The sequence below is a fragment of the Pongo abelii genome, chromosome 21 (genome assembly GCF_028885655.2).
Source record: "Pongo abelii isolate AG06213 chromosome 21, NHGRI_mPonAbe1-v2.0_pri, whole genome shotgun sequence".
Taxonomy (NCBI): Eukaryota; Metazoa; Chordata; class Mammalia; order Primates; family Hominidae; genus Pongo; species Pongo abelii.
The window spans coordinates 62266603-62280816 of NC_072006.2; the positions used below are offsets into that span (position 1 = coordinate 62266603).

The 14214-nt window shown below is 49.7% G+C and overlaps 1 long non-coding RNA gene across 1 annotated transcript; it reads right to left on the bottom strand.

Annotated features, from left to right (window-relative positions):
• Positions 1–2657: 2657 nt before the first annotated feature.
• LOC134760770 (uncharacterized) lies at positions 2658–4306 on the bottom strand. Its single transcript, XR_010138728.1, has 2 exons — positions 4127–4306; positions 2658–3401 (listed from the first exon to the last, which is right to left on the bottom strand). It is a non-coding gene; the product is annotated as an uncharacterized LOC134760770 (long non-coding RNA).
• Positions 4307–14214: the final 9908 nt, after the last annotated feature.

Below are 14214 nucleotides of genomic sequence, written 5' to 3' on the forward strand. Positions count from 1 at the left end.
TCATGACAGCCATGAGACCTCGAGCTAGTGGCTGACCACTGAGCCTCAGTTTACCCATCTGGGACCCGTGGGAAGAGGTGACACTCAAGAAGGGCTGAGCCCTTTGTGCCTGAGCTCATTTGCTCTGTTGGAATCTGGTGAGGAGAAAATAAAAGCAGAACTAAAGGGGCTGAAAGCAATGGGAGCCCATTCCTGGGGGCCCCAAGGGGGCTCTGTGGAGCTGGCAATGTCTTGCTTCTTGATTTCGGGATTGGGTCATGTACTCAACCTCACCTTGTGGAATCCACCCAGCTGTGCGCTGAAGCCCACTCCAGTGTCAGCGGAGATTTCCGGTTCAATATGAAATGTAACAAGGTCCGTTCTTCCCTCCACCTCCTGGTTCACGGATGAACTGGCTGAATTGTACATCATCTATATAAACAGAAAATTATCTCCACCCCTACCAAAAAACCCCAAACAAAACTGCTTTCCCTTTAGGAGAGAGAAAAGCCGCAGAACCGCAGGGAAGGAGATTTGCCCACAGAACCCCCAAAAGACATATCCTTATTCTCATCATGGCGAATCATGATGATGACATCTTGTTGAAGATTCATCAAAGCTGATGCTTTTGCCCCCAATAAAATAAACTTTTTCTTAAGGATGTGACAGAGAGACATAGCCAGGAAATTTTATTACACAAAAAAAATTAAAAGGGATTGAGGAATCTGACTTCTCTTTCATGGCAAGCCTCTGTGATTTTGACAATTCACTGATGAAAGAAAAAAAATGAAACGAAACATGTCTTCTTAGCAGTGGAGAAGTCTGTCTGGTGAGGAGGTTTCAGGGGAAGAAAGTGGAAAATTCCCCTTGCCTTCTCCTTCCTCGAGTTGCATGGCAGCCTACGTGGGCCTCCTCCGCGCCTCCTCTCTCACTGGCTCTGTCTCACCTGGGTCTATTCCCATCCCTCATTCTCTCCCTCCAAACCCATCATTTCTAATTCTCCAGCTATATTTGCTCACCTGAGGCCTTCCTGCCACTCCCCTCTCCCTCCCCTCTGCCTTCTAAGAGTCTCCAATTCCCCCACCAAAGGATTCTCTCTGGTCACAGCTGTCAGCTGTGAGCTTGGAGACCTCACCCTGTACACCTGATGTGGGCTCGCTCCTGAACACGTTCCTGAGACCTGTCCCAGCCCTGGGGGTCAGCGTCTCCACCCAGAGAATCTTCCTTCAGCTCCCTGGGCTGTCCCCTCCTGCCAACACATCCCTCCCACCCCAGGGGATCTGGGTTTTCCAGGGAACGTGTGCAAGTGTGTACACCACTGGCAAGTGGCAGGGATGGGATTTGAAATCAGTTCTGTCTGACGTTGAAGTCCTGTCCCTTGGTGGGCTCCTCTCCCTCCATTCCTGCCTTACTCCTCCCACCAGCTGCACTCTAGCTCCCTGGGACCACCTCTCAAATGAGCCACCCAGGCCATTCCGCTGCTGCTTCTGGGGGCTGGGCTAAGACGCCGCTTTCGCCTCACCTTGGTCCCTGCTGGTCCCTCTGATCTCCATGATAAGCTGGCATCCATGTGCCCAGAGGCTGGCACAAGTGGTTGCCTGCTATGTGCTCTCCACACACTGGCTTGACCCCTGCACCCCTCAGAGACAGCCTTGCATCTCCATTTTATAGATGAGGAACGTGGGCTCAGAGAAGCTACAGGTCTCCCAGGTGCCTTGTGGTGGTAGAGCAGGATCTGCCCGATTCCGAAGCCTATGCTGCTTCATTTTGACTCTGAGCCCTCAAACCTGAGAAATCAGCAGATGCCGTTCTTCAGGTGGACTCACGCTGGGAGCCCCAATATGTGGAACAGCAGCAGGAGCTGCCCCGGCCAAGCAGGGGAGGACTGGAAGATTTTCCCCACTGGCAGCCCTACACCCCAGGGGCCATCCAGGGAGCCCCCGGGCTCCTTCCCAAAGGACTCAGTATCTTGGGAAAATGGCACATTCAGGAACATCCACTGAAATTCCAGGCTTCCCAGATCTTTCGCTGGGGGTACTTCAGCCACTTGGGGTCCAAAGCTGAAATTAAGTTCACTCCCACCAACCTGTGCTTGGGGGCACAGCCCTGGGCATGGAGGGCTGAAGACTCACAGGTCTTGGGCTCAGGAGCCCATTTGCAGAGGAAGACACAAGGCTTAGGGCAGTGGTGGGACTTTCAGGTTACCCAGACAAGTCCCTCGACACCAACCCCCAACTTCCAGGTCACCAGAGCAAGGGGGCTGAGACAGAGACCTCAGGGCCAGGGGCTCAGTCACCTCTGAGCTGGGAACACTGGCCAAAAACTGCTCTTCCCTGGAGGCATGGTGGAGAATAAAAGGCCTGGAAAGCCTTGTCTGGTGCTGGCCTGTTGGAAAACCCCGTTCTTCCATTTTAATACCCCACAAAGACTTGGGTACCAGTGGACGTTGGACCTGCCTTTCACAGAGTCCCCAAATGCTCTGAAGCCTGCACCCCACCTTCCCAGCAACCAGCTGGCAAATAGCCTCCCTCAGATCCCAGCTCCGGGTTCCCCTCGCTGACAACAGGGGTTTCCTCTGCCCTATGGAGCAGCCTCTTCCCGGCCCCAGGTCCCAGTCCCTGTTGCCCCAGACACAGCGGTTTACAGACACCACAGGTTTACAGACACTGACACTGAGCTGCTGTCCACCCATCAATAGATTTATCTAATTTATTTGCTTTCAGGTACAGGGAAACAAGGTGCTGTGTCTGACAGTGATGGGCAGGGGGCCGGCGAGCCCCACAGAAGAGCTGACAGTGTCATCCTGTCTATGGACGGGAGGCTGGCGATGGTCATTTTTCAAGGCTTTGATGCGGTGTCTGTGAGTTGCTGGGTGCTGTCCGCTAGAAGCAGCCCTGTAGCCTGAGCTGTCCTTTCTTCCAGTGTCTCCGCTGGGCCCCGCCCGCCTCATCAACTTCCTTTTCCCACTCCACCTCCCCATGGGGGGCTGGCAGTTTCACATGAGTGAGGTTTACCGAGACGGGCCTCCTGTACCTGGATGTAGAGCCATGTTTCCTTCACTGTTTGTTTTGAGCTTAGGAATTTTACAAAATGACTGTGTAGGTTGCATCCATGTTTGTGCCCCAAATGAAATCTGAGCAACAGTGTTCCTTTTTCCCACAAATATTCCAATGTCAGTTCCAGACCCCAGGAACATGTGGGTCCAGACACGTGTGGTCACAGGCCTCAAGGGACTGATTTGACCTTGGAAGGCCTCAGTTTACCTATGCTGTGAAACAGGGCTGCTGGGAAGCATGACAGATTTTTGCTGTCTGGCCTTCTGGGTGAGTCTGGCTGTTCCTTCTCAAGGGATTTGCAGGAAGCGGGAGGTGAGGCAGAGAAATTTCATGTCTGCCTGAGTTACTTGCACTCAAGGATGGTTCCTGCGGAGACACCAAGAGAGCTGGGTCTGATTGCAGAGTTGCGTACTGGCCCTACTGTATTAGTTTGTTCTCATGCTGCTAATAAAGACATACCCAGGGCCGGGTGCAGTGGCTCACACCTGTAATCCCAGCACTTCGGGAGGCCAAGGCAGGTGGATAGTGAGGTCAGGCGTTCGAGACCAGCCTGGCCAACACAGTGAAACCCCATATCTACTAAAAATACAAAAAATTAGCCGGGCATGGTGGCAGACGCCTGTAATCCCAGCTACTTGGGAGGCTGAGGCAGGAGAATCGCTTGAACCTAGAAGGTGGAGGTTGCAGGGAGCCAAGATCGTGTCACTGCATTCCAGCCTGGGCAACAGTGCAAGACTCCGTCTCAAAAAAAGAAAAAAGACATACCCAGGACTGCGTAATTTATAAAAAGGTTTACTTGACTCACAGTTCCACGTGGCTGGGGAGGCCTCACGATCATGGCAGAAAGTAAAGGGGAAGCAAGACACATCTTACATGGCAGCAGGCAAGAGAGACCGTGTGCAGGGGAACTGCCCTTTATAAAACCATCAGATCTTATGAGACTTATTCACTATCACAAGCACAGCATGGGAAAAACCTGCTCCCATGATTCAACTACTCCCACTGGGTCCCTCCTATGACACATAGGAATTATGGGAGCTACAATTCAAGATGAGATTTGGGTGGAGACACAGCCAAACCTTATCACCTACTAAGGGCTAGCCATGTGACTGGTGTAAGGTCCTCTAATCCAGCGTAACCAACTTTTCCCTCTTGGCTCAGGACGATTCCAGCTTTAGCACTAGAAGTCCCACATCACAGGAAACCCTGTAGTCCCAGGTAAGCCAAGATGGTGGCCCACTGGGCCTTGGCTTCATCATCAATAGAGTGATGATGGTAATAAGTTGCCATGGAGACTTAATGAGGTCATACAAGCAGGATGCGTATAGCCAGACACAGCTCAAGGCAGGGTCACTCTTGCAGTTAGCCAACAATGGAAAGGAAGGGAGTGGTGCCCTGGCAGCTGGAGTGGCAGTTGGAAGACAGCCTCAGCTCTGTCTTGGGCCTCCCTGCATTCCTCCTCCACAGGGCAATATTCATTATTCTGCAGGGCAATACTCCACACCAGGCAGGCCATGCTCTGTGACTCATGGGCATGGCTGGGTCTGGGTGAGGCTCACTCCTCACCACCTTCATTCCTCTCACTGTGGGCATGGGGGCTTCTGTGCCAGCCATGGCTCCAAGATGAAAACCTGGCTCCTCACAGCACTCTGGCTGCCCTTGCCCTGCCCTGGTATCTGTGGTCCTGGCTGGGCTGGGTTGAATGCGGAGAGCTGTCGCTTCTGAGACCTTCCCTTTCCATCTGAGCCCAACACAGTCAGAGGGATGGGGGCTGGCAGGTCTCAGTAAAAAGGAGTAAAATGAGCTTTCTTTCATTTCCCAGAAATAGTCCTAAATGGGTTTTTTATTTAACTCACATCAAGTCATCTCAAGACAAGTCAACTCGGATTAAATCTATTTAAGTCTGTGCAGATCTGATCAGATCAAGTCAACCCAGCACAGTTGAAGTCCACTGCACTCCACTCCTTTCCATCCCAATCAGCTATTTATTGAGGGGGTTGGGGGGGGTGCTGTAGAAGGCACTGGTAGGGTTCCCAAGGCAAGTCATGTGGGTCCGTCTTGGAACTTCAGAATCTAGAGGACAGGTGTGGTACAAAATGCTTAAGCTGTGCATAATGCTTGCTTCCCCTTTACTTTCTGCCATGATCGTGAGGCCTCCCCAGCCACGTGGAACTGTGAGTCAAGTAAACCTTTTTATAAATTACCCAGTCCTGGGTATGTCTTTTTTTTTTTTTTTTTTTGAGACGGAGTCTTGCACTGTTGCCCAAGCTGGAATGCAGTGACACGATCTTGGCTCACTGCAACCTCCACCTTCTAGGTTCAAGCGATTCTCCTGCCTCAGCCTCCCAACTAGCTGGGATTACAGGCGTCTGCCACCATGCCCGGCTAATTTTTTGTATTTTTAGTAGATATGGGGTTTCACTGTGTTGGCCAGGCTGGTCTCAAACGCCTGACCTCACTATCCACCTGCCTCAGCCTCCCAAAGTGCTGGGATTACAGGTGTGAGCCACTGCACCCGGCCCTGGGTATGTCTTTATGCAAAATGGTACAAAATGCTTAATGCAGCTTAGTGAAAAAGAGGCCAGAAGTCCCTCTGCACTTGTAGAATTAAGCTGGAATCTTTGCCCTGAAATCTACTGGCCACGTAGCCTGAGAAAAGGGGCCTCACTTTAGGTGATTAGGCCCCTGGTTAGTGGGGCCTAACGAGGCTTGGCTTCACTTCTTTCCTTTCTCCAGAAAATGGGGATGAGGATGGCAGTCACCTTCGAATGTCAATGTGAGCAGGAGACGAGGTCATATGTGTAAAGGGCTTAGAGACACGCCTGGCCCAGAGGGAGCACACGGCACATGGGAGAAATATATTACATTATTGTTTTATTGCTATTGTCAGGATTATTCCTCCGGCTCCTAAGGGCAACCCCAGTGCAAGGCGAGATGACTTAAGAGATGAGGAGAAAACTTCTGTCTTCTTGAGTCTTGAACTGTCCCCCTCCCCGAACACAGCTCAACATCGGATCTTGTCAAGTGGACTCAAGTGCTGACCTCAAGCTCTTTGAGGGAGGCAACAGCTATCCAAAGCCCACTTAAGTCCTTCCCCTCCGACTTGTTCAGAAAAACTCCAGGGGAATAAACAGAGTCCTTGAGCCCAATACAATGAAGAGGTTTCAACTAGAGCACCTTGAAGATGATGTGGGCTGCCCTGGCCTCCTCTGATCCCGTAGTGGCCCAGGCGCCCCTCTGTCCAGCCCTCGCTACATCGTGAGCCCTGAGAACCCCGGCTCACTGGAGTGCTGACCCTTATTTAGTGCCTGAGACTTTCTCTTCTCCCCAACCCCAACAAGGCTCCCTAGAAATGCTGCTTCCAGGGACACTTCACAGGCTGGAGGCAAGAGTCGTGTTCAGAGCACAGACAGATCGGGGTTCGAGGCCTTGTGGGTCACTTGCCATCTGTGGTTGGAATAACATAACCCCTTGAGCCTCAGCATCATCATCTCTAATGCTAAAGTACCGATATTGGAGGGTTCATGTATTCGTTTCCTGGGGGCTGCCATAACAAATGACCACAAACGTGGTGTCTTAGAGAAACAGAAAGATATTCTCTGAAGTCCAAAATCAAGAAATCCAGAAACGTTGCTGGATATTGTGGGCTCCTTTGGGAGGCCGAGGAGGGTGAATCCCTTGAGCCCAGGAGTTCTGATACCAGCCTAGGCAAATGGCAAAAACCTGTGTCTATAAAAAATACAAAAAAATTTAGCTGGGCATGGTGGTGTGCACCTGTAGTCCCAGCTACTATGGAAGCTGAGGTGGGAGGATCACTCCAACCCGAGAAGTTGAGGCTGTAGTGAGCTGTGATTGCACCACCGCACTCCAGCCTGGGTGACAGAATGAGTCCCTGTCAAAAAAAAAAAAAAACCCAGAAATCCAAAATCAGAGTGTTGAAGGGCTGCACTACCACTGGAAGCTCCAGGGAAAGATCCTTCCTTCCCTCTTCCAAGCAAGGAAGAGACATCTTTGGCTTGAGGCAGAGATTCATCTTCTGGCCCCAAGATCCGGAAGATGGATATCTGCCTCCACCTTCACATGGTTTCCCCTTTCTGTGTCTCTCCTCTGTGTGTCTCTTATAAAGACACTTGTCATTGGATTCAGGGCCCAACCCAAATAAATCAGGATGATCTCATTCTAGATGGATCTAGAATGAATGAATTGGTGAATTACATTCACAAACACCCCTTTTCTAAATGAGGTCACTTGCACAGTTTCCAGGGAACTATGACCTGCAATACGAGGGCTGGACTCAGGAGTCCAGGTCCTGGTTTCAAGTTGTGGCTTCATGGCTCTGCGCTGTAATCTAAGGGAAGTCCTTAGACTTCTCTCTGCCTTAATTTTTCAAGCTATAAAGAGGGGATTCTAATAGGATATATTTAAGGGGTTATTTGGATGATTAAATGAGTTAATATTTGTCCAGGGCTTAGCATAGTCTGGCCATATGATACATGGCCACTAAATGATAGTAGCCAACATTGCTATTTTAAAAATAAAGTTGATATTTTATGCTACTGTGCCTCGGTCCTTTACCTAATTCCTTTCCTCTTGCCTGCGATTGGCTCCTCTCTGGTTGGCCCTGCTCTGGGGCCTTTTCCACACCTTCCCAGGAACACCTGCTTACCTGCAAGCTCCTGCACCCATTTGTCCCTCAAGCCTGTCACTGGGGGAGCCTTCCATCAATTAAAAATATTGCCACCCCACATCCCCTTTGGGGCAGAACATTAAAGTGAAATTTCTGTAAAGCCACTTTATAAAATGAGAGCAGTTGAACGCTTTCGGGTGTAGGAGTAATTATAATTCCCAAGTTTCTCTGAACATTTTTCTAACTGGATCTTTTTGTGTCGTTGTCTCAGAATAGACACACTTGTGGGCTTTCCTAGGCTCAAAATAGTTGTGAGATAGGGGTTGAAATCGACATCCGAGTTTGAATTACAACAACTTGGTTATAACTTTGGATTGGATGAATTTCACCAGCCAAATGTGGTTCTTTCTGCAAATATGGCTTCCTTTTATGGAATAACAAAATTCCTGCACCAGGGCTGTGCCTCTGAGAAGTGGTCCTTTAGCAGAAGGGTGGGTGGCCCTGGGCTAGAATTGGAGCATCTACAGTTGGCCACGTTGATCCACTGTCTACTCTGGACGAGGCCTCTGATGAAGACTGAGCTCCTGCAGCTGAGCTTAGGAGTCTCCAGGTCTGTCTCTGTGTGGGCTCATCCTCCATCCTGTCTTCAGCATATCTCAGTGGGTGACAGCCTCGACTCTGGAGCCAGGTCAACGGGGTTCTCTTGTCTCCTCCACTTATGGCTAGCATGATGGGGGACAAGTTACTTTATTTCTCTGTGCCTCAGTTTCTTCTTCTGTCGAGTGAGGATAGCCATGTACACATCTCCTGGGGTTGCTGTAAAGATTAAATGAACTGATACACGTAAGGTCCTCAGAACTGTATCTGGCACAGGGTAAGTCCTGGCTATTTTGAGTGCTGGACACATGGTAGGTACACACCACGTGTTTAGAAGTCACTGGTCCTCCACTTCACAACTCAAGGGGTCTTAAAAGACAAGCAGGGGTCTCTAACATGGGAGCTTCTCTGAGAGACCTAGGTAGCTGCCACCAATAATTCAGGGATGGCCAGTGGGGAGGAGATGGCCTTAGTGACATGCAATTTCAGGTCCATGAGGGAAAGGGAATTTTCCATCCTGGACTCTGCGTTCCCTTTCTTCAGTGTGACAAAAATGCACTTAAAAGGCATTAAAACATTGTCTTCCACCCTCTACCCCCTTCCAGGGTGCTGTTTCAATAGACAGAATCATTCTGCAATGCAAGAGCCCTGTCAGCAGCTTACCTAGAGGCACAGCTTACCTTCAGGAAACCTTTGTCTCTGGTAGTGTCCTGGGGTAAACCCTACCCATATAACAGAAAAATAATACACTTCCTTTTGTTTTTTAAAACAATATTTTATCGATTTAACTGAAACTGTCTGGTCAGTGGATCCCCTCCTGTACTGAGTAAGGCATAGAAAGGGAGGGAGAGGGGCCTGTCTGCATTTTATTAACCCTTTCAACATGCGACTAGAAGATCACGTGCTCTCGGAGCATGGGTTAGGGTGGGCAGGCCCTGAGTCTGGATCTGCAGTGCCTGATCTGGGTGCAGGTCTCCTGGTGGGATCCCCTGGTTCATGCCAAGGGTCTCTGCACTTTTCTGAATGTCTGTTATACTGCAGTCAAAGGAAAAGACGGCAATACTTCATGCTCCAAGAGCTTTTCCACTACCGAGCTTTTTCCTCTCACAGAAAGCGCAAGGGAAAGAGGGAAGTAAAGAGGCCAGTCTCAGTTGCTCGGGCAAAGGCTCCAGGCATGAGGCAGCCAAAGCTGCAGGTTGCCTGGCACGCCGCTGCCCTGAGCCTCTTGTTGGCTGATGATTATTTTATCTGAAGAAGATAAGATGTCATGCATTTGATTACAGCATAACTTCATGCACTCTGACAGAGCTTGCAGCACTGGGCGAATCGTCATCGGAATGGTTTCGTTATTTCTGTACCGTGTGCCTCTGAGTTAAGGATAAAGCAGGAATAAATATGGAATTGGGGGAGGGGGAAAGTGCTAGCATTTCTTCCCCACTGCTAGGAAAATTACTCTTTCAAAGTCACCACGTTCTCTCCTTCATTACCCTTTCGCACTATGCATCCTGCTCATAAGAGTGTCCAATGAAAGGACCAGGTTTTGTCTGGTTTCTTTGAGCACTTTGGTGAAATTTAATTGTACTTAAATGGCAAACAGTAGGAAGAAGAGCCGGCAAAGGTAGGAGCCACTTTGAGACCCAGCCTATAGTTGTTCAAAGCTGACATAGCTATATTTAGCCAAGAGGACATGATATTAAACTTTCTTTTAATGGGGGAGATTTTGGAAGGCACCAGACAGGGCACAGGTGTTCCAGCCTCAGGACGCTGCAGCAACATCTGCCTCACAGGGCTTGTGGTCTATCAGGACCAGAAGGTCATCCTCGAAGGAGAAGACAGCATAAGATAGTTGTAACTTACATACATTAAATGTGCACATTTTAAGTCTGCAGTTCAACGACTTTTAACAATGTGTACACCTGTGTAAGCACTATTTCAAGATATAGAATATGCCCCAAACACCAGGAAGTTCTGAGCATCATTTTAACAAGAGAAGCCATTTGACAAATAAAAAACAAAAAATGAAAAAAAACTCTCATTTATTTGTGAATTTAACATAGTTTTTCAGCTTGAGGACTTCTGGCTTATCAAGGCTTAAAACAAGACTGTTCTCTGCACAAAATAAAAGCTTATCAGCAGTGAGAATCATTCTTTTCTCAGGGAAAGAAAGGAACATTTTTATGGCGTGGCTAAGTGGGAAGGCAGTTGGGGCACTGTCCTACTGACTCCATGTTCTGGAGAATCTCATGGTGTCTCCTACCTGGAGAAGGACCTTCTGGCCCTGGTAGACCACAAGCCCTGAAAGGTAGAGGTTGCTGCAGCATCCTGAAGCCAGAACACCCACACTCTGTTCCAGCACCTTCTCAGAGTCCCCAGCCTCTGTTCTGAGGCCTCCTTCTGATTTTAGACGGGCTAATGACACCTGGATTACTCTGACCTGCAAGGGGAGGTGGCTGACCCCAAAGCAGGTTGGGCTGATTGGCATGTGATGGCACTAGACTCCAGTGAGTGCCCCTCATGCTCACCCCCAAACCCCAAATATGCTTCCAAATGCCACCCCCAGACTCTCACCACAGAGATGGGGTTGTGATGACCACAGGGAAGAGGAGGAAGAGGACGCCGGGGGCTGGGGCAACACTTGCTGGGGAGGGTCTGGCTGGGCAACATGGCAATGCTGTGTCAGGGGAGCCGAACTCAGAGAAGCAGGAGTGATGCCTCACGTCATTGTGTTCCCAGAGCTCAGGGCCACATTCAGCCTGACATTCAGGTTGGGCTCTCCGATGCCTTTGAGACTTCACACCTGTGGTTCAGTCTGCCTGGAAAACTCCTACACATCCCTGAATGGCCCAGCCTGAATGTCACCTCTGTGGAAACATCTCCTGAGTCTTTCAGTCAATGGTCTGGACTTCCCTCCCCTGTGCTTCTCCCAGGTTCCTTTGTTTCTGTGCTTATTTTTTTAATGGGGTTTGTTTCTCTAATTTTACTTTTTTCAACCTCAGAGGCAGAGATTTGAATAAATTGATCTTCTGGGCTCAAAACTCCTCATCTTCCCTGGTCCCAGGAAACCCCCTGCCTTGCTTCACTTCCTCTCTTTCTTACTCCCTCTCTGCATCCATCCCCACCCTCATTTCCATGCCTGTTTCCCCGACCCTGCACAGCCCACACCCCAGACTTGATGCATGTGTTCAAATCCTAAGTGTCTTCCCAAGGAGAAAAATACCCAAGCACACAGAATCACACAGAACTCGTCTTTTGCCTTACTTCCCTCCCCGCCCCGACCCTCGTAAAGCTTTATTTTTATTGCCAAAATTTCTGCTGTCATCTTTGGGACCCCAGAGAGTGGGAGGCTTTGAGGCCAGAGGATCGAGCTGTGGCTCCAGATGTTTCTCTTCTCCCACATCTGGGTCTTTCTTTTTGGATGTAACGATTGTAAGATTTTATTATTATAAAGTCCCAACAAGACCTGCCAACATCCACTGCCAGCACTGTGTCAACTCCATCTCACAGAGTCGGCTAAGAAGCCTCCCGCTTAATTACCCGCACCACGAGCCAAGGAGGGGGACCCCAGGGCGTTTTCATAATCAAGACACAGATTTCAAATCAAACTGATGATCCCAGCCAGGATCAGCCAAGGTCTCTCACAAACACTTGGTCAAAATGAGTTTCCAAGAAGTTCTGTCTTAAATTATTCCTATGGATCGTTCAACTTATAAGTGAATATTTAGGCTGCAGTTCACAAAAACCTCTCTCTTTGGGGGGAAAAGAAAACTGGCTTTTATTTGGCAGTTTTTGACTTTGTCAGCATTTATAATGGCAAGAATGACAAAGCCTGCTTGGGAAATGCCGGCACCGACAGCTGTGTTTTATTATTGAATATTTCTGGTGGTGGGGTTGGCCGCCACTCTGTTTATGTTGCTTGTAAGATTTCACGCAAGACTCTGCAAGGTTGTGGGCTTAAACCAAAGTGTCTGATCTGCTGGATAATTCATTCCATCCCCTTCATTCCTAGGCCCTTTCTTTTTATTTTTTTTTCCAAGTGCAAATTGAGTACTGCCAGAAAATGGAGTCCAGTGGCAGCCCTGGGTTCCCGGTGCAGTTCCCAATTGCTTCCTTGGTCTGTGGGGGTGCAAGGCGGCCATCCCTGCTTGGGTGACCCTGTAGTGTCCACTTCTCCCCTGAGCTGCTTGTCTCCAAGGTCCTGGTCTGTCTTGACACAGTCCTTTCAGCAAGCATCTTCCCCTCCCTCAAGCCATTAAGTCCTGCTGCCTTCTTTTTCTGGGAGCTCCCTACCCAGACAGAGAGGGAGTGCACTTTGTTTGCCAAAATCTTACTTCAAACCAGTTGGCCTGTGTTGGGACACTAAATCTAGCTTTGGAGGTTTGAATGGGGGTGGAGGGTCTTTCTTAGTATTCTGATCTTTTCCCCTTCTTTCTTCATGAACATGAAAAAGAAAACTTGCAAGAACAGACATCCAGGGAACTGGGCCACCCCCTGGCCATGTGTTTATTCATTTGCTTTGTCCACAAACTTTTACCAACAGCTTCTGGGTAAGGGTAGAAATGGGATTCAGGTATCAGCTGCCGTCTCCCTGTGCCCTAAGAGAAGACTGTTTCAAACCCCATTTGCATGCACAGTGGAAATCCACAACTCTCTACTTGGTGTCTGCAGATTTGGGGAGGGGAGTCACTCTGTCACAGTCACCTCTGGTCTGTCCTCAGGGTGCATTGGAGGTCCAGGTCTGGAGTCACTGGCCATCTGTGGTCTCTATTCTTTACGGTGCAGAGTAACACGAAAGATTCAGTCCTTTACGACTCTCCGTGGAGCCTTCCCTAGGGCCCCCTCTCACCTTTCATCTTCCTTGACCCAAGAAATCACCTGCCTCCTGGCAATCCGTGTTCCACACTGAACCCCCTGGGTAGGAGGATGGGGATCTGCTCTCTCAAGGTTTCTAAGCCTTTTCCTGCAGATGTTTTCTCATCTATGAAATGGGATGATAAACGTGCTGGGTTTAGTGAGATAACCTCATGCCAAGGCACTGTCCTGTGGCTTTCATCTGATGCATGGGAGAAGCAGGGCTGCGGTTGATTAAGTGACCTCCTTGAGGCCCAGGGTTGGTGGGTGAAGGAATGAAGACAGACAGGATGCAACTCAAATGCAGCCCCACCTCCTCTCCCCGCATGGCAGGATGCAGCGCGGACCACCCACAGCAAACCCCTACCTACTCTGAGCCAGGCACTGTCCTGTCCTAAGCACTCTGGACACTCGAACTCGGTCCTTACAAAGCAAGGTGCTGTCATCCACACCCTCATCTTACAGGTGGCGACACTGTGGCCCCAACAGTTTTGTAACATGCCCAAGGTCACACAGTCAGCAAATGGCATGACCAGAATTAGGTTTTGAGCCTTACCCTGCTGCACCAGGCTGCCCCTTAGAGCTGAGCCCTGGTGGGCCAGGCCAGGCAGACCCTGCTTCCACCTGTGCTCCTCCTCCCTCCCCTATCCCTCCCCACAGAGGACCACATGGTCAGTTTCCATAAGAAATTACCTTGATCATAAAAGACATTCAACTGAGATCAACAATGTGAATTGCCTGAGGGCCTCTTGGCTTCCAGATGCTTTTTGCTAATTCCAGATGGTTGCTTTCTTGGTGGTAAACTAGCATATCCGGGCTCTTGGCTTCAGTTTGAGAGAGGTTGTTCCTTCCCCAGCCCCTGTCCCAAGTCTCTTCTCCCTGAATCCAGGTGGCAGAGGCACAGACAGCCAGACATTTTGTAGCAGTCAGCATGGGACTGTGGATGGGACACAGCAGGTGTGGGGACTGCCAGACTCGCCATCGGACAGGAGCAGCAAGGGCCTGGCCCTGAGTCTGACCAAAGAGGCAACAGCCCCAAGAAGTCTGTAACCCCTGAAATTTGCACACTTAAGGACACTACTCTGTTAGACCCCTTTTCTGGATGGG